Source organism: Furipterus horrens, unplaced genomic scaffold (genome assembly GCF_987537825.1).
Source record: "Furipterus horrens unplaced genomic scaffold, mFurHor1.1.pri manual_scaffold_10, whole genome shotgun sequence".
Classification (NCBI taxonomy): Eukaryota; Metazoa; Chordata; class Mammalia; order Chiroptera; family Furipteridae; genus Furipterus; species Furipterus horrens.
Genome location: NW_028327180.1, coordinates 29,505,829 through 29,526,578, shown reverse-complemented (window position 1 = coordinate 29,526,578; position 20,750 = coordinate 29,505,829). Strand labels below are relative to the sequence as shown.

Sequence of the window (20,750 nt, the reverse complement as noted above, 5' to 3'; positions counted from 1 at the left end):
CCTGGACTTGAGGGGCCCTCAGTTCTGAACAATGTTCCAGAGTGGGTGCTGTGGCCTCCCTGTCAAGGGTTGGGGCAAAGGATTGTCCTTGTGGGCCATGCTCCGGGAGATCATGGAGGCTCTTTGGGGTGTTTGTTTTTCCCACTTGTTGACCAGTGATTTGTTTCCTTGATTACTTTCATCAGCCAACTTTGACCTCCTCTATGTGTGGTGGGAAAGTGGATATTTAGCCTCCTGTCCTGTCCTTCCCAAGGAAATTATAAAGTAAAAAAATAAACAAAACTTCAAGCTATGTATATGATATAACTTTTCCAGAATCCAAGGCAAAGCATCTGTGAAGTCAAATTTACACAAAGAAGTACCCACCTGGGACTTGGTCCATTTTCCCAGTCTGTCTCTCCACACCCCTCTTACAAGGACAGCCCCTCTTCCAACCTTCCAACGCAAATATCCATCAGGAAGTCACTACACATAGGAGGTGATTTCTAGATTCATCCCTTCTACCAATAATTCACATCCTGAAATTTGTGTCACTCTCTGCAATGAGGCCTTGAGGAGAGGGACACTTGGCTGCAATGCCCATTAACGCCCCTGGCTGGGAAACTTTCCAGGAGAGCAGAGCTTTGGTGTGGTCTCAAAGGGAGATCCAGGAAGGGCCTCCTGGGTCTTCTGCCCTATGTGAGCTGCAGGCACACCATTTGTTCTGATTTCTGCAGCTGGCTAACTGGTTAGACCACGCACATGCACACATACACCTCCACAGAACCAACACCAATGCTCAATCTAAAGCCTTAATAAGGAAGGGAATATTTTCCTAATACTGACTCAGACTTTTTAAGAAGCTTTGTTGTCCTCAGCAAGTCACAAGATTATAGAGAAGTGTTTGCTTCCTTTCGTTCCTCCCCCAACCTCTTTCCTAATTGTACCCTTTCAGACTCCCAGGAACAAGGAAAACACCTAATGCAGGGTCACATGCCTGTCTGTGATTGTCCTCCTTCAGGAAGTAGGTGAGGCCAGAACCTCCACTGACCCTCTGTCAAAAGAGGCCGAATTTAGGAAAGAGACGTTGGAGAATAACACCAGGCCTATACGAATCACCAAGTAAAATCCCACTATAGTTCAACAGGTAGAAAAACAAAGTTACCTTACTATGTATGTACTCATCTATATTCTCTGGACTCTCTAATGTAAGCCAAGGCTATTTAATGAGCACAAGCATGAGTAACACTTTTAATAAATGGACTAATATTCTTCCCACCCATATATATCTTTCTGCCAATGAAAATCAATTTAGGGGCTACTTGAAGTTCTAGACTAATACATATTTTTTCCTTTTATGCATATGACTTAGAACTGTGTTTTTCATGTGTATCATGTGAAATCAACTGGAGAGGTTATAAAAATTACTGCCATTGGACCACTCTATTCGGGAGGTCTGGGATGAATTCATCCCTGGTTAACCTAAAGGAAGGAAGCAGTCGGTCTAGCCATAGTTGACTGTAGGTGCTCTCAGCAGACAAAGGGAGCTGGTAGAGCTATAAAAATTATGTTCATTCCTAAATGATTAATCTGTCCTTCCACCCCTGGCTGGTTTGGCTCAGTGGATTGAGCGTCGGCCTGCGAGCTAAGTGTCGCTGGTTCGATCTTCCAGTCAGGGCACATCAGAGAAGGAAAACTCTGATTCCAAAAAACCTCCGCTGCCTTGCGGCATATCTCTTCAGGGGAAAGGCTCAGGGAGTAAACCCCGACAGAAAATCCGGAGCCGGAGTCCCTAAGGCGGTTTGACGTTGTAGTCAACACCGGCAACTCCTGCGGCGCACCTGAAGCCAAGCTGTATTGACTCCGTCTTTCCCTTGGATCCTTCAGCTGCGAAGAGAGGGGGGTCTGCTGCATGGGCAACAGCAGACCCTCCATATCACCCTGCCCAGGCTCTGTAGCTTCAGCTTCACTGGAGAGGACACTCCAGCGTCATCGCAAGATGTCGATTCAACACGGGAGGAGACAGATACCGTGTCACTCCCGAGTCGGACTGCACAGCCATTCTCGGCGGTGCAGATAGACTCTTAAGAAGCTACACCATCGTCTCTCGAGGCTCTGTAGCTTCAGCTTCACTGGAGAGGACACTCCAGCGTCATCGTAAGATGTCGATTCAACACGGGAGGAGACAGATACCGTGTCACTCCCGAGTCGGACTGCACAGCCATTCTCGGCGGTGCAGATAGACTCTTAAGAAGCTACACCATCGTCTCTCGAGGCTCTGTAGCTTCAGCTTCACTGGAGAGGACACTCCAGCGTCATCGCAAGATGTCGATTCAACACGGGAGGAGACAGATACCGTGTCACTCCCGAGTCGGACTGCACAACCGTTCTTGGCGGTGCAGATAGACTCTTAAGAAGCTACACCATCATCTCTCGAGACGGACGGCTGCCGACGAATCTGTCCTTCCAGAATGCCATACTTTCAACAGAAAAAATAAACAAGATCTATTCTAAGAAGTAACCATATAATTAGGAGGTTATAACTACACAGTAGAAAGACAGACAATGAGAGAGAACAGTGGACTTTGTGGATTAATAAGCTTTGTGCAGTTACAGACTGATAAAACAAGCACACCAGACTGGCTCACAGAGAACTTCCTTATTCTGCAGCTGAAGAAAATAAAATCTGACATCTCACTTATTTTACTCAAAGGAACATAACCATCCAGGAGCTTGTATATAATGTAACAGTTCTGATACTTTTGTCTTTTTACTCAATTTACAATTCTCAGGAAAAACTTTAAAAATTAATAAACTATAAATATTAATGGGTATATATGTCTATTATTCATTTATCAAGTAAAATTTTATTGAGGACAAAGATACAGATTGTTGAGAGGAGCCCATGTGGTCACATTGCCCACAATGTAATGGAGGAGATAAAGGAAAATAAATCAAGGTTAGGTGTCAAAATAGAGACAAGGCATATGGTACAGGTGAAGTATTCAAGAGGAAGTCACTTTGGGGAGGTCAGAGGAGATCCAGCCTGAACTGAGTCTTGAAGATAATGTTTGCCAAGGGGTGAACAAGAGGAAAGGACAAAGAAGAACTAAAGTAACACAGATCATGACAAGAAATTCAGATTGCTAGGATATGGGACATTAAGGGACACTGGCTGAAGGCTAATCTAGATGCAGAGATGGGCCAGTTCATATTTGAAACTTAGATTTTATCCTGAAGGCACTATGAATCGATTTGAGGATTTTTAGCAGACATATTGAAATATAAATTGCTTAAAAAGAAAATCTGAGGAGGCTTGGAGGATGGATTGGCAGGAAAACAGAGAGATGATCCTTTTGGAAGGGAAGGTGGAGGTGAGGGTCTGAATTCAGAGCTGTCTAATGGAAAGGTGGACAGTGCCAGTGACTAAGCTAGATGACAGGGGAAAGGCTGATGGATGAATCTCGGAAAACATCCATATTTGTGATGTGCATAGCTGAGTCAGTGGGGGTACCAGTAAACAAGCTAGGATGTAGGCAGAAGAGCAACTACAGCTCCTGAGTTCTCTTTGAAACATATTGGGTTCAAGTTTCCTGAGGGTCAAAGCAATTAATATATTTGGTAGATTACATATAAGGGTCTTAACTCAGGTAAATGCGTAAAAGAAGTAATGTTTCGGAGCAAAGATGACATTCAAAATATTAACAACTGGTATGGACAGTCAGGCACAGACACTGACTAATCAGAACAGGTGTCTGATGGACCAGAAAGGATCCAGCAATAAACAACTAGCATGAACATATCTGCACACACCAGCCGAACACCACCTTGGTACCGACAATTACCAGAGTGAGTGAGAGCCCTCAGAGAGATGAGAAGGGAAGAGGCCACAGGGCAGAACACCTACAATGGCAGGTGGTGAAAAGGAAAAGAACCTGTAGAAGTGAGAAGGAACTGTCAGAGAGGTTTTGATTTCTAATTTCTAATTTTCACATATTTTAATCACACTGCAACACAGGGGACCAGAAAGCTTCAGATGGGGAGGAGTGGTAGTATGGGTAATTGCAGATGTCAATATCCTTAACCAGACTAGACTATTTGTGATGTAGATGTCTACTAAGACACGAGCAAGTTCAAGAACAGTACTCAGAGGCACCAGCAGCAATGAAGTCTGAAAACTCAGGGATGAGGATGACTCCAGCACAAGTTAGGAGGCTAGGGGGAAGTACTTAAATAAACTTACTCTTCCTAGAAGTGACCTTCCACTAACATGGTGTCTCGAGCCATGCTTCAGCTGGATGGGACTGCGCCAGGAGAAGTTGGCATGGAATCAGCCCTCACTGAGGGTATTTCCCACTGTCACTGGGCAGATGTCCTGCCTGCCCATCTTCCTCCTGCCCAGATAAAACAGACAACTATCTCACTCACCTGCCTGGGATCAACTCAAGGCTCTCTGGGTTCTTGAGTTTATTTCAAGCCTAAAATTTTTTCCCTGTAAGCTTTCACCATTTCAGTTTTCTCTTCTGTATCAGAGGATTAAAGCGAGTTTCCCACACCTGCCTCAAGTGTAGCAAAGATAGTCTGAGAACATTTTGCAGCTTCTCTGAGATTTTGAAAGGGAAGCAGATGGAGAGTCTGAGAGTGAATGCAGAATAGCCTGAATTTAAAAAAGCGGGGGGGTAAAGGGGGGGTATAATATTGCAGAATTAACTGAGTGAGGGCAAAGATTTAATCTTTGATAAAACAGGTGAAATATTAGTGTTCCAGTGCAACTGTAAAGAATGCTTATTAAATACTTGAAAAAATGAAAGACGACTTTAGGTTTCCTGGAAGAAAACTAGACTGAAAAGTTCTTAGAGCTAAAATGTGTTGTTATTAGAGATGCCACGAAATGTGAGGTTAAAATATGATTTCTAATTTCAATCTTTTAGGGAAAAATCATGCCAATTCACTTGTAAACCGAATCCCACGCACCCACCCACCCCGAACACGGGTCTTAGCAAGGGGACCTGTCCAGGGGTCCAGGCTATCATCTTGCCCCTCTAGAGTCCCTGCCTCCACCGGCTCCTGACCTTCCATGTCGTGATGAGTGAAGGCAGCTACAACCACCTTGGGCAACCTGATGCAGCCACGTGCGGCACCCTGGCACCGCCCAGAGCATGCTCAGTCAGATCCTGACCCACTTCTGCCGGTCCGAACTCGGGGCAGGGGGTCGGGGCCGCTATTTTGTCTTTTTTGTCAGGGGTTGAGAGAAGAAGAGAGAAACTGGGAGCTGCTTAAAGCCTCCCCTCTAGGTGACAGCAACCCCTGACCTGGTGGCGGAACAGGACCAGTCTGGCTGCAGAAGTCACAAGCGTCCGTGTGGACACTCCACCTTCCCGGGTTTTGGTAGCAGCCGTAGGAGAGGGCGGTACTGGAGCAAAAGGACCGCTGGGGGCGTGGCCAAGGGGTGGGCCTAGAAGAGCCCAGGAAAACTAGCTCGGTCCTGGGTTCTGAAATTGACGGCCCCCGCCAAGTCTGAAATGGAGTGGTTGCGGGGAGCAGGGGTCGGGGTTGGCGCTTACAAAGCGTGATGTTGCTGCCAGACTTCTGCCGGCATTTTAGTCTAACCCATATCTATTATTTAAAAAGCACCATGTTGTGCATTAGAAAGAGAACTTAATACTATAAATAAACAATTAGAAAATGTAAAATCCCTGGAACCACACCAGTGAACATCTTGCGTGTTTTCTTCCAGCCTCTTATGGGTGGGATTTAGAATTGACAGCAGATTCACCCGGGAAGGCCTGCGAAGCTTTTGATCGCAAGGTGGCTTGACAGGTGGCCTTGGAGACAGGGTAGGTTCATGGGTTGCGTGGTTGGTTCTCCCCTGTCCCTAGATGGGATTCTAAGAAAACTATTCCTGAACAGCAGTGAGACGCGACGACCAGAAAAGTTGCGGTGGAAGCCCTGGTTGTGAACTGCTTCTCAGTCATCAGTCCCGCCGCCCCACTGTTCCGTAAGTGCCCGCCTTTCCGGCAGCAACTCCGGCTTGCTGCAGCGGCACCCGGAGGCCACCAAGCCCCGCCCCAGAGGCTACTTGGACCGAATTAGGGGCTCCCTGACCTGCTCACCCCGCCGCCCTCCTTGGCCAGAGGATCCGCGGCGCCCACGTGCTCCTGCCGCACTGTCCCTCGCCCGTGGCTGCTGCGAAAACCCGGCGGAGAGACCGCGCCGGGCTCCGCGCCCCCGCACGGCCGGGCGAGCCGCACTGGGCATGCTCAGCGCCAGCCCGCTCCGGCTCCGGGAGGTGGGAAGCGCTGCGCTCCCGGCCGCCTGCCCGCCCGCGGCGCACTGGCTTCGCTGCAGGGGCTGGCGGAGGCGGCTCGTCCGCAGTCGGTGCTGCCGGGAGTCGGAGCCGAGCGCGGTGCAGCGGCAGCTCTCGGGCTGACCATGGCGAGGAACGCACGGCGGCCGCCTGAGTGGCGCGGAGGCGTCAGGTTAGCTGGGGCGCCCGGCGAGCCGGGGCTGCGGGGTGCGGATAGCAGGGAGCCCCGCACGGGGAGGGCGCTTGCGTCGGGGCTGCGGCTATCTCCTCGGAACTTTATCGGGAGCGTAGGCTGGTGGAGCCCGCGATGCAGCCTGCACGCTTGGGAGGCGGCGAGATCCCGGCAGCAGGTTCCTGGGGGTCGCGGGTTCCTGGGGGTCGCTGGATGCTTCATGATCAGTGTGGGGCGGGACGCGGTGGGAGCGGATGGACTGGGGACTGCAGCCTCTCGGGCGTATGTCATAAGCCGCCTACGGCGTGGAACGCGGAGCCTCCACCCCCACCCCTGTCTCCCGGGGGAAGGGGACGTCAAGGGTTGGCGGGGGCTTTCGCCAGACTCCAGGTCGCTTAGGTCACCGTGCCTCAGTTTCCCCGAACAAAAGGTAGGGCTTACTATCCTGTCCCGGAAGGCCCTGAGTTCGGGTTCCGGGTCCGTGTCTGGGAGAGCACCCTGTCTTGATGCTGCAGGAGTGCGGGGAGCTGTGAGTGCTTCGAGCCGCCGCCTCGCGACTGGAGCACTCAGAGTTTGTCTCATTTGACTCCACAGCAAGTTGACATCGAATTGCTTCATGGCTTGGAAAGGGAAACGTGCTTCCTTGGCTTAAAAAAAAAAACCAAAGTAATTGCAGAGCTGATTTATTTTATGCTCGCGACCACTAACGTGCCTTCCTCTGCAAAAAAACTGGAGCATGCAAGTTGCAAGATTTATAAAGCAAGCTAGCAAAAAAAAAAAAAAGAAAAGAAAAGAAAAGGAATGTTTGCAGGTCTATTATCTGCTCACACTGTAGAAAATAACCTATTGTGGTTGGGTTGCCATTGTTTTTAAGGATACTTGTTACAGAAAAGTTTGGTTACAGTAGCAATATTTATTATGTGTTATCTTGGCTTTAGTTGGAAGCCTATCATTGCAGAAGCTCAATGTTTTTTGTAAAGTTTTCTCACTTCTGTTTCTAGATGAAACACATTTTTTTCAATTGCCTCTATGCTGAACATAAAAATTGTTCAAGATGAAATGCAAGATGAAAGAAGATTTATTTTCAGAAGAGTAAGTTAGAACAATCTAGTTATACTGGCAGTTTACTCTTACTGGGGAAAAAAAAAAGGCAATTTGTAGATCCCACTGCAGTTTCTACTTTGGGTTCTTCCTAAAATACTTAGTACCATTACCATTCTTAGGACTATTGGATCTAGTAAGAACAAGGTTAACAATCCTTGTTTTAGTAGGAGCTAGTTCGATCTCTAACTAAAGCTATATTCTCAAGCCTATTTTATAAGTATCTCTGGTCAATTGTCTTATTTATTAAGCTTATTACAAAATTTCTTGTTTGCTTTCTTGATAGACCTTAATAGACTTTCAAGGTGCATTGACTTTTGATTGGGTTGTGACTAGCCTTTAATGTTCGTTCTTGCCTGCTACGGCTGCAGCTGTAATTCCAGCTACCCTGGATGGTTTCCCCAAGTGGGCTCTATGCTGTGCCTATACATAACTGAGATTTAATAAAAGGAAAGGCTCGAAATGTCCAGACAACAATAGCAATAAATGATTTCTATTTCCACAAGTTAGGCCTGTAATCCTCCATTTTAGCCAAATAATTTGGTGTTCATTGCTCCTAAACGCATTTCTAAGTACATTTATAGAAAAATTTAGACCTTTGAAAAACCCAATACAAATATAGGGAAATTTTACTTCCCCTTTCTATAAAAATGCATCAGGTTAAAATCTACCATAAAGTAATGCATGTATTTACAGCTTATCCTGTACAGCAGGTCTAGTATTCTCAGGCTGCAAAGTTAGTACCATCTCCCCTCACCCTTGGATTTTTCCTGACCTAGAGGAAGCAACTAAACCTTAGTTTTCGCTTTGTGAATGTGAGGTTTAATATGGATCAACAGGCCCTTTCTAGGTCTAAAAATCATATATATATATATATATATATATATGTATATACGGAAAGACAATGAAACAATGCAGTTTAACAAAGACATATTTAAACACCATTCTTGGCTTCAAGAACTCCACATTCTCCTAACTTAAAACTAACAAAACCAACAGGATTTAGATTGAAGTGGGGTTTTATTATTGCTAATGAAGAAAAAAATAGCAAAGTAGATTTTGTATTCAAATTAGGAAGCAAGTAATAATTTCTTTTGTACCTGTTGGGTTCTTTCATCTCAACTGCCAAGAGCATAATTTTCTATTTTATTTCAATGCCTTTAGATTTCTATACAGTATAGTGTTATTAGTGACATAAGGTATTCATAGCGAACTGTTGCCTTTAAAAATAGATCTTTCCCCATTCACGTGAACTTAATTTATTCAGCTCTTTGTTTGGCTTGCAGTTTAAACATTTGAAGCTATTTCAACTTTGCTTAATTTGAACTTTCTGTTCCACTTTTTTTAATGCAAGAACTTCCAGATATTGAAATACCAAATAAATATTGTGGCAAAGTTGCTTTTAGCCTCCAGCACAGTACAGTCAGATTATTTAGATGAGTATTTGTAAAGCATGCAGATAATAAATATCTGCACTAACTCGACATCTAACCAAACACTTGGGGTATGGCCTGCCCTTTTCTAGCCAAGCCCAGGGGGACACTTAAAACTTTGACAACATTTTGTGATCCAGGACAAATTACATTGAAGTTCAAAATGGCCTTAGACGCAAGTGGTTGGTTTTAAGTAAGCTCTAATACCTCCCTGGAATGGTTAAAGGATGAAGGGGTTTGGTTGATTATGTGATGATAACCAGGTAAGAGCTGTCAAAACTAGTTTCTAAATTGTACTCAAAACAGAAATGCTGTGAATTTATTGATCTTGCCTCTGCCTCCTGAGGTCTTTACTCATTAAAATAGCACATTTATTTTCCTTCCCCACAATCTTTTCTAGTAAGGCCCCTGAGGCTGCAAAAATGAGTAAGATATAGTGATTCACAGTCCAGTCAGAGAGACATGCTTTGAGGAGGGATAAACTATAGTGCAGAGTGAGTGCTGCAGGAGAGGTGGCTGTACATGGAACTGGGGAGGCTTAGGAAGGAGCCCCTTGGCTTGGAGGAGGAGAGGCCTCATGAAAATAGTGACGTTTCCATAGGACTAAACAATGTCTAAGGAATTGGGCAGGAGTCTTCTAAGCCAAGAAGTAGACTTCCCGGGCAGAAGGAACACCGTTATGGCAATAGAATGACAATCTCCGTCCTTCAAAATAAATTCACTTTGGGACTTGGCATATGTGACTCAGTTGAGGATCTTGAGATGGAGAGATTTTTCAGGATTATCCAGTAGGCCCAGTATAATCACAAGAGTCCTTATAAGTGAAAGAGGGAGGTAGAAGTCAGCATCAGAGTATTGCTATGTGGGAAAGACTTGACCAGCCATTGCTGGCTCTGAAGATGGGAGGGGTCCACGAACCAAGGAATGAGGGCAGCTTCTAGAAGCTGGCACAAACAAAGAAACAGATGGTCCCCTAGAGCTTCCAAAAGGATCACAGCCCTGCCAACTCCTTGATTAACTCATTATGACCCATGTTAAACTTCTAACCCACAGAACTGAAAGAAATAAATATATTTGTTAAGTCACTGAGGTTGTGATTTACATGCCATTGAAAGCTAATACAGCCACATACAAAGAAGGATTTGGTGTGATGGAATAATGGGAAGGGGCAGGAGAAAGGCAATGAAGTAGTCCTTTCATTGTGAGAAACTCATGCCATGCAAAGGAGTTTGGATTTTATCCTATTATAGGTAAACAATAGGAAACCTGCAAAGGATTTTTAACAGCAAAGTACAATGGCCAGACTGCTGCCAGATTGATCTTCCTAAAAAAGCAATGTACATATAGCTAAATCTCAAGTTTCACAGGGCAGTTTGACAAAGGGTATCTAACCAGAAGTAGTCAGTGATGGATAGAAATCTGGAACCAGCATCATATGTGATTTGGTTTTCTGAACTGCTCTGAAATGTCATTCGTGCAGGCATGTGTGAAATTAATAACTTAAGAAAACATTTGTTCACAATTCCTAATAGAAGAAGGACAAAGTAAAGCAGAAAGACCAAGTCATATTTGACTGCTTTGTTTCTGCCCATTGTCCTCTTAGCAGGCAGCTGCTCTGTGGCTACATACCATGCAGTCATGAGCCGAGAGCTGCAAAAGCTCAAATTTAACACAGTTAACTTGAGCATGTGGTGATGTCATCTGGACCAACTCTGACCAGTTGGTAAAAGCTGCTTGCAAGGCTTTGGGCTTATACAGGCTCAGCTGAGCAATTGCCACGATCAATTAGCAATGCTTGCCTTGGGTTCCATATTCGCTGGGGGATGGGTGACAGCTGTAATATTAGATGACCTAACTTCTGCATTTAAATATAAGGAATTTAGTCATTCTTCTCAAACATATTTATTCAGTCTCATGTTCAAGGGCTTAATATCTGTCCTGTAAAAACACAGTCCAGTTGAATTGACATCTCTGTCTGGAAAATGTAAACTGAAGAAATCTTCTACCTTTGTGTTACAAGAGAGGCTCTGAATTGAAGCTGAACTATATGTTAGAAAAAGTGAGTAAGAGAGAAACAAACTTTTCAGATAGCATGGTAAAGAAAGCCCTAGGCTGGCAAAATCTGATACTGGAAAGAATAGTAAAACTTGATTAAGATTTATATTAATGAGAACAAAATCATGTATCTGTATTGTGTAGCTTCCATTGCATAACTTTATAAGATTTTTACCCAAACTTTCCCTATATAATGATGCAATAATTATTGTTTTCCACTGCAAAGGAGGAGCTCAGTGTAAAGTGTTCCTCTTTTTTTTGAATCTCTTCTGCCTTGGTCTTTGGGTTATGTACCCTAGATGTTTTCTCCTTTTTTTTTTTTTTTTAATTGCTCTTTCTCTGAGTGTTTGTCTTTTCAATTTTCACTGTGTTCTGACCTTTGTCTTCTCCTCTTGTGGCCCATTGTGTTCTTTCTAGGTAATTTAATTTTTCCTCAGGACTGTGTCATCACCCCATACCAAATCTGTATCTTCAGATAAGCCTCTCTCATCTATTCATTACTTAATTCATCGATTCACTCAACAAATATTGATAACCTGAGAGCTTATAATCTAGTGGAGGGGCAGATGGGAAAAAAGACAATTACAGTGAAAATATGAAGGTATGAGTAAAGGTCAGTGAGAAAGACACAGAGGTACAGAGGTTCAGAGAGAGGGGCTACAAGGAGCTCAGGAAAGGGAACATAACGGGGGTGAAGGAGGGGATGCTCCAGGGATGTGGTTAAAGAGGTAGATGGGAGTCAGGCCATGAAGGATCATGTATGTTCTGCCAAGGACTTTAGAGTTTTATGCTACTGACAAAATGAAAACCTGCAATATGTTTTAAATCAGATCTTTTAGTCAGCTGACTTCTGCAATGATATGGTATATGGACCAGAGGCAGGCAAGACTAGAGGCAGGTCAACAAGGAAGGAGCCTATTAAGCGATGTCAGTTGGAGATGATAAGGACGTAGACCAGGGAGTGGCAGCCATGTGGTCAGGAAAGGAAAGGATGCAACTGGGTTGTCTGTGTCAAGTACTGCAGAAGTGTGAAAGGCACACCCTCTCAAGGGATTTCTGGCTTAGAGCAGTTCTCAGGGGCTCTCTTACCAAGTGCAAGACTTTGCTGTACTAAAGAACCTTCCACAGCATTTGCTTAAGCAAAGGGACCTAAAGTAAGGAAAGCTGTTTGTGAGGAAATAAGTTGAAACTTAATCACAGGGCACAGACTTCATAAGAGAGGCACTGAAGAGAGAAGGGATTAATTCCCTGATAGTTCTCCAGCTTCTAGACAGAAGCATTTGGGGTTTGCCAATCAATCTGACAGGAAATTAGTGTGGGGTGGGCTTCCCTAATTCTGAATTACAAAGCAACTATTTTAGAGTCTAGATTGAAGTTGACTCTAATCAGTGGAAAAGGGAAAACTCTCTGAGCATATTTTTAAATTTAATCCCAACTCTTTCCTTCCATTGAGGATTTGCATTGGCTCATGGTACCCGGAAGAATATAAGGAAATGCTTTGCTCTGCAAGGAAATAGATGGGTTGGGGTAAAGTGCTTCTGAATTACCCATTGCAGGGGCTCATCCAGTTCAACTAAGGCCAGAGGGTGCAGCCTGGGGCTAAATCAAATCATTCTGACCTGTTCATGAAAGCAGTACCTCTCCTAGACAAGATGGGATGCTTCTGTTCCTGGGCCGATACTTTCTGTGCCCTCCTGAAACTAGCGAAAGCTCTGTTTTTGTCGCAGTAGAGGCCATCCCAAGTTGGCCAGCAGCTGACTTTTCCTAGAGGCCAAGCTCCCATGTAAAGAGGTAGGTGGATACACAGGGACTGTGCTTTGTTAAAGATAGAAAATCCACTTTTGCTGGTCCTCAGCAGAGGAATGTATTTGAATAAAAACTGTATTAGTGTTTGGCTCCAAGATTCACCCAGACTTCTAGTAACCATGGATGTTTCTTGCTTCTCAACTGCTATTGTTCATTTCATTTTGTAAATTTCTGCTTCCCTAGTGCAGCCAGCAGTGGGCTGCTTTGCCCTGTTACTGGCTGGCCTGCACTTCTGCTCTTGCCCTCTCCCTGCCCATCCCTTTGCCATTCCCGCTGTCAATCCCGAGTAAGAGGGAAGGTCTTTCCCGTCAACGTTCGGACAACCCTAGATTACCTGGTCTCTTGAGTGAGTCTTGCTCTTATTAGACTTCCTAAAGCTTTTTCTCTGTTCTAAAACACTTTTGAGGAACTTGAAATTAATTTCAAGAAAACATTTGAGTATTAACCAACCCTTTGCTTTACTGGAGGCTGAGCATTTCTGTCAAGTACATCTGAACCCAGGACCTAGAGCAGACTTTGGATCCTCTCCTGCCTTCAAAGGGCATCTCCTCCCCTACATCTACGTCATGGCCATCTCCCCTTCTTTACTGGGAGGCAGTTCTTACATCCTAAGTAATGGATCATCTGTCCCAAAGTCCTCTTTATCATTTCTCCTAAGAAGCCCTAGAGGCCTCTTATTAATACAATTTTGGAGGGGTGTCTAATATACAATAGAATTTTTCTGGCTGGGCCTTGCTAAAACCTATTGTAACAGATTTTTATTTTTAATTGACATGCCATGTTTTTTCCACCCCTGCTTGTCAAAAGTAATCCATTACTCCTGCTGGGAAACTGCCCTGCCTTTTATTCATCTTTCAGGACTTGGCAAACCCCAGGGAACATTCTGTGACCTTTCCAGCTGGCCCTCCACTGAATTTCTGTGGTATTTACCCAGTTTGCTGCTTAATTATATATGACTTTGTAAGAAGATATCATCAAAATCCTGAGCACCTTTAGGGTAAAAACCTGGTCTTAAAGGATTTTTTGTTTGTTTTTGTTTTTTAATCCCCACAGGAATTGGTACTAAATTGGTATAGTAGCCTCATAAATACTTCAAGTTCAGTTAATTGATATGGCTGGCTCCTCTCAATTCATTGTGGAAACCATTGAACCCACATTTTCAACTTTCTTCTGGTGTTTAACCCATTTATTTTCCATTGCCACATTGAAAACCACTTAATTTCAGGGACTGATCTTAGGATATGTGCTAAAGTATTGCTTTTATATATAAAATTTAAAAAATTTAAAGTCACAATATTTCTAAATTATTATTTAAAAATAATAATTATGACAGTTTGGACTTCTGTGGCGTTGAGACCACTGCCCAGGCTGTGGTAGTCACTCACTGATCACTGTGTACAGGTCACCAGAGCCATGGTGGGAGTCAGAGAGATGTTTCCAGGAGGGCAGGGGGTGTGGGTCTGCTTCTTTCACAGTCAGTGTGGCCAGAACAACAGCAGCCTGCATGTGGCAGGGACCAGTGCAAGACCCGGATCAGACGGCTTCTGGGGTAGTGTGTCATAAACCAAAAATGTGAGGTGAACGTAAGAGACATTTTGTCATGCTCTTAATAAGAATTAAATTGAGCAAAATTTGGGTCTCTTCTAATGTGTTTTTCACTAAGATCCAGTCCTTAGTGAGAGTCTATTAAAAACGCTTGGCATGAGTGATTCACAGACGTGTTTATTATGCAATTCCACTTTGTGATAATGGACTGGTAAAGGAGGAAGGAAACTAAATATCTCAAGTTTTTTAAACTACCCTCTCTGGTTATAGAGATATTTTTTCCAATAGATGAAATTTTGTTCTGCTAAAAGAAGAAACCCTGGGTGATCCACTTCTGTACTGTGGCTCTGAATGGGCTTAATCAGACAACCAAAGAGACAAGGTGTGAAAGTTGGTCTCAACATTTTGAAATCTAAACTAAGTAGGCAGTTGCTTTTCATTTCAACAGTAGGAAGAATTTCAGGTTTGGGAAAACTTTCCCCTTTCCTTCCATGTTCTTCTGGCTGGGCAAATAATTAAAATGGCATAAGGCAGATTAACAGGAGAAAATCAGGCTTTAAAAGTCGTCGTCGGCAGCCGTCCGTCTCGAGAGACGATGGTGTAGCTTCCCAAGAGTCTATCTGCACCGCCGAGAATGGCTGTGCAGTCCGACTCGGGAGTGACACGGTATCTGTCTCCTCCCGTGTTGAATCGACATCTTGCGATGACGCTGGAGTGTCCTCTCCAGTGAAGCTGAAGCTACAGAGCCTGGGCAGGGTGATATGGAGGGTCTGCTGTTGCCCATGCAGCAGACCCCCCCTCTCTTCGCAGCTGAAGGATCCAAGGGAAAGACGGAGTCAATACAGCTTGGCTTCAGGTGCGCCGCAGGAGTTGCCGGTGTTGACTGCAACGTCAAACCGCCTTAGGGACTCCGGCTCCGAATTTTCTGTCGGGGTTTACTCCCTTAGCCTTTCCCCTGAAGAGGTATGCCGCAAGGCAGCGGAGGTTTTTTGGAGTCAGAGTTTTCCTTCTCTGATGTGCCCTGACTGGAAGATCGAACCAGCGACACTTAGCTCGCAGGCCGACGCTCGATCCACTGAGCCAAACCAGCCAGGGTGTAGGCTTTAAAAGTGCACACAAGGAATTCACATAAGCATCACAATTCCAAAGATAGTGAGGCTGGGTGAGGTATAGATGTCTTTCTGGCCTAAGGAGGGGGAAGTAGGCGTCTAGGACTTTAAAGGGAATTAAGCAATTCACAAGGAGATGAAAAGAGTAAATGTTTAGGAAACACGTGTTTGCTGGGCCCTCTTGAATGAAGGACAGGAGGAGGACCTTCAGGAATTCAGGAACTGGGCTTTGCTAGGTTCCTCCCTGTCTACCACACCTAGATCAGATTAAACAAGTTACCTCCGATGACAGTTCCCTTCCTGGGACAGGTGCTCTGTCTTAAATTCCATTGGGCAGTAAGGGAGGGTGGGCAGAGGTTTCTCCTGAGCCTTCTGGGCCTTGATTGTTTTCAGCTCAAAATAATCTGCCTGATAGCGGCAAGTCTTAGGGCTGCTCATTCTGAACCCCCACACAGGCGTAGAAATGAGTTGCTATAAACGTACCCATCTCAGACCACACCCCCAGCCCTGAGTCCTCCGGCAGCCCAGATACCCACTGCCTCCTCCCAGTCCCCTTCGCACCACAGCCCCTCAGGCCTCTTATTAGGAAAGGATGCATTTCCGAAGACTGACTTTTAATGAAATCTTAGTTGACATTTTAAAGTTAGTTTTGTGGTAAAGAAAAGACATATTTACCTAGAATTTCTAAGAAATGTGTGGAATTTGTCAGAAATGCAGGGCAAATGTAGCCGCCCCGTTAAGTCAGTAATATGTCTAAATGAAAGGGCGTAGAAGTAATATAAATTCACTCAGCAGGTATTCAGGCGCTTGGCTCTGCCTGAAGTGCGTTTCTAGACGTGGGGAAAGACAGTGAATAATGCCTACAACAGAAGCTCAGCCCTCTGGGAACTTAAAACTTAGTAGGGGCAGACACATGCGCACACATGGGGTAGTTAGTGCTATGAAGACAAGGGCAGGGTAAAGGCGGACAGCGGGTGATGGGGGAGGAGCCCACTCTTTATGTAAGATGGCGAGGGAGGGCTGGCTGGTGGGGTGACGTATGAGCAGGGGCCTGAGAGCCAGAAAGGAAAAGTGTGGGAGGGAATGTTGTAAGTAGCCGGGGGCTGCTTCCAGATGGAAGGAATAGCAAGTGCAGGGGTTCCGGTGTCTCTGGCATGTTCCAGGATGAGCAGAGCCCCGTGTAGCTGGCGGGGAGTGAGAAATGCGGGCTGCGAGGCAGCCGCGGTCCAAATATCACTGAGGCCAGAGAAGGCCTTCTCTAGCTTTCACCCTTGAACAGGGAACCCCTGCACTTGCTATTCCTTCATTATAATAATGAAGGAATATTATACATTATAATAACTTAAGAGTCTCGTATTTTATTTTTCCTTGAGGCATTCCCCATGCATAGATTGGTACTAATCATTCAAAAGCAAAGCAAGGAATACCTCGTGCCTAGCACAGTCAAAAACTATTTGAGCACCAACCACATTTTGTTACAGGGGAATTTTCGTGATAAAAATGATATCTCACATTGCAAGAGCAGACACAAGACTATTCTGTAGGCATTAACAAGCGAAATGAAGACTTCAGGGCCCCAGATGAGGGTAGAGATAATCACCAGCCCCTCAGTGGTACAGCAAAGATTTAGACAGCTAGTGGTCCTTGGTCTGAAGAGGAAAGTTTGGGTCAGTGGTGTGGCCAAAGGTGCCAGGGTGATCACCCCTATTAGTGCAGGTAGCAAGGTAAGGCTCAGTCCTTGTACTGAGTGGGGTTGAAGGGCGAGGCCTGCATCTGTAGCCATGAGAAGCATCCCCACCTGGCAGCCTCCTAGCCAGCCCATCCTGCCTGCCTTCAAGAAGCCCTACAGGAATCTGAGCTGATGCACCACTGCAGTGCGCTGAGGACAGCTGGAGGTGATGGATGGGGGTAGGGAGTCCAAAGGCTCTGGGAGCTTGAGTCTCTTTTCCAGGATGTAAGGAACAAACAGGAAGGTGCATTTTCTATGGAGAACAAGTTCCCTTGTACTGCATGGTGTACAAGCTGGCTCCTTGCCTGTCCATCAAGTCAGCAATGGCCTGGGATCACAGTACTTGGCCCCGGTTGAAATCCCTGCAGCGGGATCTTCATCTGTACATGAACAACCTCTTGCTTTTTCCCTCTTCTCTCCTCTCCACTCCATTTCTTTCCTTTGCCAGCCCCAGTCACAGCCCTAGCTGTTGTGGTCACAGAATGATAGATTTGGAAGAGACCCAAGAGATGGGTCTGTGGCTCCGAGGGATCAGCTGACTGCCAGAGGCCACCTACTAGTAAATGGCAAAACCGAGGAAAGGAGTTAGTGTGTCACTCCCAGTCTGTGGGTCTTAATCCAAAAAGGCGAAACTGGTCCTCTCTTCACGCCTCACCTCAAAATTTCTGTTCTTGCTCTTACCTCAGGCCCCAACCCATTTTAAATCCCAAGAGCCTTATTCCACCCTAATTCTGACCTCAGCTCCCCGGCCACAGGGAGACCTGTAGCAAGTTCCTTTTCACAGTGGCTGTCACTTGGCACACTGGATGTATTCCTTCTGTTACTTTCTGTCTTGCTTAGGCACTTATTGATATTATCCTTCACACTCAGTAATAAATTAAATAGCTTTATCATGGACGGTCCCAGCACAAGATAACCAACCTTTACAAGATTGTTCCTATGAAGAACTGCCCTCCCAGTTCCAGACAAGTGCACTATATCTGGGCAGCTGGGAAGCCAGTTGGGAAAAGCACTTTCACTATCAAGGCCTTAAGAGTTTACAAAGTATGCCAGAATCTGCATGAACACGTAAACTCTCAATTCCCTCAGGCCATGAATCATATTTAGGAAAGCGTGCTAAGAATACTGCTCTCTGGTTTACAGACCAGGGCGCTCTCTGGGCTGCACTGGGGAGATGTGTTTGCCTCCTCCAGCTAGGCAGCGTGCTGGCCCAACTGGGCTTGCAGGCAGCAGCTAGGAGCCAGCACCTTAATAAAACAGCTCCCTTTGGCCATCTTTCCAGGCCAGAGGAGAGTTCTGGCTCACTGAGGTGTGCAGCCTTCCAACTATCCATCAGCTCCTGCCTGGTTTCACTTTGGATGCAGATGCTTATATACTAAGTACATCAAGATCTTCTCAGGAAATGGGCTGGAGATGAAATTAAAACAAAAATTGAAAGTTGGCAGGAGTAGTGCAATAGGTTGGTAGGCAACAGAAATTAATTGGATTGTAATAAAAATTGAAATCTCCCTGTATACATACTTCGAATGAGTGGGGAGAATGTTTTGAAAGGACACAGTATTTTTCAAAGGGGCTGGGGTGATGCTGGGAAATTGGTCTGGTGGTAGAGACAGGCAGAGTAAGACAGAAACGGCTCGAGATGCTTCTGAACCGCTTTAAGTTGACTGTAGACTTTGATAACAATGGTGTCAAATTAAGTAAAAATGCCAAGACAGTATGCTAACCCTTTCATCTGCACTGTGCTGTGTTTGGGGATTGGCTTGGTAGCGTAAAGGCTCTGTCCACCAGTGCATAACCCCATTTGTATGCAGTTCCAGATTTGGTTTATTCCCTGCACTGTCAGATTTTTGTGGAAACATCTCTGATCAATTAAGGTTTTATATTAATTGGGTCCAAAAGTGTTTCAGATTACCCACTTAGAATGAGAATTCAAAGAAATAAATACACACTAAAACATCAATAAACTCTTCTAGAAGATATACCTGTGATTAGAATAGCCCTCATTACATGTCTCAACAGCTAGAACAACTTAAAAATTGCCTATACAGCAACAGATTTTGATGTACTATAAGACCCAATTTGGGCACCAGCTCTTCATCCTTGTCCTAAGCCACTAAGTTGTGTGACTCTGGGTAGTTATGTTCTCTCAGCTTCCCTTTCTAATGTCATATAAAGAAAAACTTTTGTGAGAAAACATCCAACTTTTTCCACATCTAAAAGTCTAGTTTTGTAAACAAATATCCATGGTAGACCTTTTTCTATCTTGCTTAATGATAATTATTTTATTTGTAGAGAAAAGCCTTTATATATATATGTGTGTGTGTGTGTGTGTGTGTGTGTGTGTGTATAATTTTAATTCTCACCCAAGGATATATTTATAGATTTTAGAGAGAGAGGAAAGCGGAGAGAGAGAGAAACATCTCTGTTGCCTCCTGTATGTGCCCCAACCAGGGATCAAACCGACAACCCTAGGTATGTCAAGCAAACCCACAGCCTTTCTGTGCATGGGACAGTGCTGTAACCGGCTGAGCCACCTGGCCAGGGCTGTAGAGGAAAGCTTATAATATCTTCTCTTTCTCCTTTTTTAATCATTTTATTTCCGAGAGCTTTATTTTATATCATTCTTACTTTTTAATCAGAAAAACATATTATATGGAAAAAATGTGATGAAGATCGAAGAATGATTTCTTAATATTTTTCACCATCAAAAATTAAGTACTGCAAAGGTAGTATCTGGGCCTATATTTCATTTTTAGGATTGAAAACAGTGACTTTAGATCAGTTTCTGAAAAGTATGTGCCATTTGCATATCAAAAAAATAACAGCATAAAATTCTGTACATGCTTTAATGTCAGTGTAGCTGATAGAAGAGAATGAGACCTTTAGTTCTAGCTCTTTCTAAATTATTCAGTGAGCTTAAAGAACTCATCTGGTGGTCATCCACGATAGTCCATCAAGTCAGGGTATAGCGTATATTTTGTTCTATCCTCTAAAGTAGCTGAAAATCATCCTATCACCACACAGTTAAACAAGGGGTGGACCAGGAATGCCATGAGGTCACCTTCCCTTGCTTAGTCTCTGCCTCCTAGGGAGTGACTACTTTCATAAGACATGCAATAAGGGCTATTCTAATCACAGGTATATCTTTTAGAAGAGTTTACTGATGTTTTAGTGTGTATTTATTTCTTGGAATTCTCATTCTAATTCTTCCTCTCAATTTGTGACAGCTCAAAAATTTAGGAGTCGCTGCTGCTGCTTGTCATCACGGTACCTCCCATCAGGCAGGCGTTGCAGAGAGAGAAGGGCGTGAAGCTAGGAGGACCCCGCAGGAGCCACGACGGGCTCCGCTTGGCCACCACCAGCAGGCAGGCCCTTGTCCAAGTATAGCAGCGAGTGTGCAGAGCTGCCCAAGGGAGTTGTTAGCTGCATTCCCAATTCATGTATTTATGTGCATTCCACTTAGAGTGCCAGGCATTGGTTCTTGAGAAATGAGGCACTCCTTTCCTCAGAGATG

General features: G+C 44.7%; 1 protein-coding gene across 1 annotated transcript in view; it reads left to right on the top strand.

The window, feature by feature from the left end:
* Positions 1-6,267: 6,267 nt before the first annotated feature.
* The window catches only part of MFAP3L (microfibril associated protein 3 like), a 37,795-nt gene continuing 23,312 nt past the window's right edge, over positions 6,268-20,750 (top strand). Inside the window, exon 1 of the mRNA XM_090288914.1 lies at positions 6,268-6,458. The gene's annotated coding sequence lies outside the window, so the exon portion shown is untranslated. The remainder of the gene's footprint in view (positions 6,459-20,750) is intronic.